Source organism: Vicia villosa, unplaced genomic scaffold, assembly GCF_029867415.1.
Source record: "Vicia villosa cultivar HV-30 ecotype Madison, WI unplaced genomic scaffold, Vvil1.0 ctg.000348F_1_1, whole genome shotgun sequence".
In the NCBI taxonomy this organism is placed as follows: Eukaryota; Viridiplantae; Streptophyta; class Magnoliopsida; order Fabales; family Fabaceae; genus Vicia; species Vicia villosa.
Genome location: NW_026705155.1, coordinates 869,899 through 873,670, shown reverse-complemented (window position 1 = coordinate 873,670; position 3,772 = coordinate 869,899). Strand labels below are relative to the sequence as shown.

The 3,772-nt window shown below is 29.4% G+C and overlaps 1 pseudogene; it reads right to left on the bottom strand.

Annotated features, from left to right (window-relative positions):
* Window positions 1–1,641: 1,641 nt before the first annotated feature.
* Window positions 1,642–2,590, bottom strand: LOC131627060 (F-box/kelch-repeat protein At1g74510-like; annotated as a pseudogene).
* Window positions 2,591–3,772: the final 1,182 nt, after the last annotated feature.

Below are 3,772 nucleotides of genomic sequence, written 5' to 3'. Positions count from 1 at the left end.
ATAGGCTCTCTTCCTCCATTCATTGAACAGTGATAAACCAAAACTATCAATTTATAATATTAACCTATCAACTTATAATAACCTCTATGTCATTGAGTAATAAAAAATTTAGAGATACAAAAAATTGCTAAACCGTTTCAAATAAATATAACATAATATAATTAATATAACATTACCAGAATATTCATCATCTTCCTAAGCTTTATTCTTATGCAGCAGGTATATCAACAACACGATAAAATCAATGAGTAAGCCATCAATTCATTACATACTTCTGCAGAAGTTGAAACAATAGAAAAATAAAGTTAAACAACGTAGTTGAGTATATGGTTTATTTTTCACGGAGATAAGAATCTATAAAATGCTTATTACCAAACATGCAGATGTTGCAACTCCAGGAGAGGATTTGAAACTCTTTTTATTTGGAAATGAAGTTCTTGCTGCAAATAAACAAACTTCATTACTTTAGAAATAACCAAAGTGTATCCACAAAGTAAACAAACTCTGAGCTGTATGATTTCTGTAGATATATATTATTATAGCTCAAGAACGTACCAGTGTGATTTCTAACTCAAGAACATACCAGAACATACCTTCTTAGACGGAATAGCATTCATCAAAGACATTTTCTTGTTGTCTTTACGTGCCTTTTCTACACACCAACTGAACCCATATTGATACAGACCCAAACTGAAACCTAAACATTAAAATGTAAGATTCAAAATCCAAGATTCAAAAAGCACGATTATACATCGAAACCCATAAAATAAAAACACATCAACTGAACCATAGCTTTTAGCAGATACGAAGTGAAATCTTTTAGGTTTTTGTTACCCATGTCATAGTTTTTCGCTTCTTTGTATTTGGTTCAAAAACTCAAACAAAAATAAATGGAAATAATCAATCATGTTAATTCGAAAAGAAGAACAAAACTGAAAATCAGAAAGGGAAGAAGCAGATCCACCGAGTAACGATTTTCACATCGCCAAAACTATATGTCTTCTAGAAACGCGAAAAACCTTTCGACAGTCACCTTCACTGTCGTCGAAAAACGTTGTGTCGTGCCATTGTTGAGTTTGGTTAGAAAGATGGAACAATAAATACAAATGGTGGAGAAATATGTGTAGAAGTTTGCAATAAAGATGTTCAACAATGAGGGTTGTGAGGTGAGAGAGTTTTACGGTGAAAAGAGTTGTAGACAGAGGGTTGTGAGGTGAGAGGGGTTACCTGTGCTGCTGCTTCAGTAGTGAGCGTTGGACAGTGTGCGAAAATATATTGTACATGTACTTTCCAAGAGTAAAAAGGTGTTATAGTCTGAAAGAAAATACATTATGTGAAACCAAATATATTATGACGCAGAAAAACCAAACAACAGGAGAAATAAAGAGGACTTTATTTGGGTTTCAAATAAAGACATAAATAGTGTGAAAAGTGATAATGTGGCAAAGATTAAATAAAGGGTAGTATTGGATTTTCCAGAACATTTGATGTTCTTATATGGTAGATATTAATTAACAAAAAACATAAGAAATAAAAACAAATAACGACACTAATCAAAATTTATCAACCAACAATGTTATAGGCTAAATTGAAACAATAAAAGAATCAAAACAAATAAAAGTCGCACAACATAAAACAACATCAACATCCCATCACAGCACAATTATGTACAAAGTTCTATGATTTCTTTCTCGCTAGTAGTTTCCAATGTGGTGCGCCTTCATCTGCAACCCAAGAACTAATTTCTATCATGTCCTTACCATTAATATTACAACCTCCTGAAAATAACAGTCGATCTCCACATGAATGAATGGATAGGCCCCAAACATCCATTGAGATGTCATGATTGGGAAATATTCCAATGCTAACCCATGAGTGGTTGTCTTTATCAAACTTTTTTATTTTTTGTTATGCATAATCAGCAGCATACATTACATTTTTTACAACCGCATATGAATGAAATGATCAAAAAATGATTGGTGCTTCAAACATTGCATTTTGTATCGGGAATATGTTGTCTATAACCCGCCATTCTTTTGTCTTCATATCAAACTCTTCACCACATGTAAGATGTGTTTTATGGTATGCTCCAATCCCACCCATGACTTAAAATTTTCCATCCATAAATACACTTGAACACATTTTTCTAGCCGTATTCATTTTAGGAAGAGTCTCCCATTTTCCAGTGTTATAGTTATAAAGTTCAACCGAATTCAAGGTGTTTCCACCCGCATCAACACCATCGGCTATTATGCCAATTTCACCCAGGCTCGCACAACCAAACATGCGTCTAAGAGTATGCAACATTTTTCCAACTAACCATCTATTAGTCAAAAGGCTATACTTATAAATGATAAGATCCATTAATTCAGTTCCAAACACTAGAAACTCTGTACCAACAGCCAATGACCCAAAAACTTGAAGCTTTTCAGAATTTATTTTAGGCAAATGCATCCATCTATTGCGATTTGGATCAAAAGCCTCCCATTGAAAGACTTCAAAAGAGAAGTAAACCCAATGTTCTAATATATTCAATTTTTTCCCTTAGTTTATACAATTCCCCTGTTTTAATTAGTGATCGAATATGCATTAGCCCATAAAGAAACGTTAACAAACATGAATACAATATATCCAAAAGAAAAGTAGAAAAATTATTGAACAATTTTTAATACAAATGATACTGAAAGTGTACAAATATTCACACAAATATTATTTATGGACAAAACCCATTTACACAAATATCACAAATTTGAAATAATGACCATCCAATTTTCTTAACCAAATTACAAAGTACAAAAAATTAAAACAACATTAATATTACTTTTCGAAAGAAATATATTTTTGAAATAAATACATTGTAGGTTATCTTTGAATATAAATTAAAGTAAAATTGAAGAGTTTTTAAGATTTAATTTAAAATATATATATTAATTATAATGATGACACTCATATACAATGTTCTACAACCTTACATGACTAAAATCACATAAACCTAGTTCTACACAGATATTTATCTAATTTGAAGTATGTAAAAATATAAAATAAATGGGATTAAAAAAATAAGAATAAAACTTACAGATTATGTTGCACTCCAGACTGTATTTGCACTCTCGTGAGTATTATATGACTAACAGATTATGTTGTTTATTTATATGTAGTGAAAAAAAAAAAAAAACTAAACAATAAAGCATTTAATTGAAGTCAAATTCTACAAACGCACAAATTTGTATATTTGGTTCATTGTAATGGAGTTTATAGTTTTTTCATAAAATTTATATTTTGTCTATATATCACATTAAATTCTATTTGAATTTTCAATTTAACTTTATTAATTAACTTCTTATAATATTTTTCATGAAGACAACCTTTTGACTAGAATAAAATCATATTTTTTGTCTTCCTTTATATATATATATAAGAAAAAATTTAAACCATTAAATTTTAAAATAAATGGTAGAGATTAAGTGTAAATATTTTTTCTGTCTCCTCCATTATTAAAATAAATTATGGAGGAAAGAGAAAAAAATATCGACAATTAATATTCATCATTTATTTTAAAATTTAATGGTTCAGATTCATTCACATATTCTCACATAAAAATGTCATTGTCATGTGATACGTCCTCTATACGAGGGCATATCTAGTGAGAATGAGTAATTTCTATGAGAATGTGGAAATGAATTTGAATCATTAAATTTTAAAATAAATGGTAGAGATTAAGTGTAACTATATATATATATATATATATATATATATATATATATATATATAT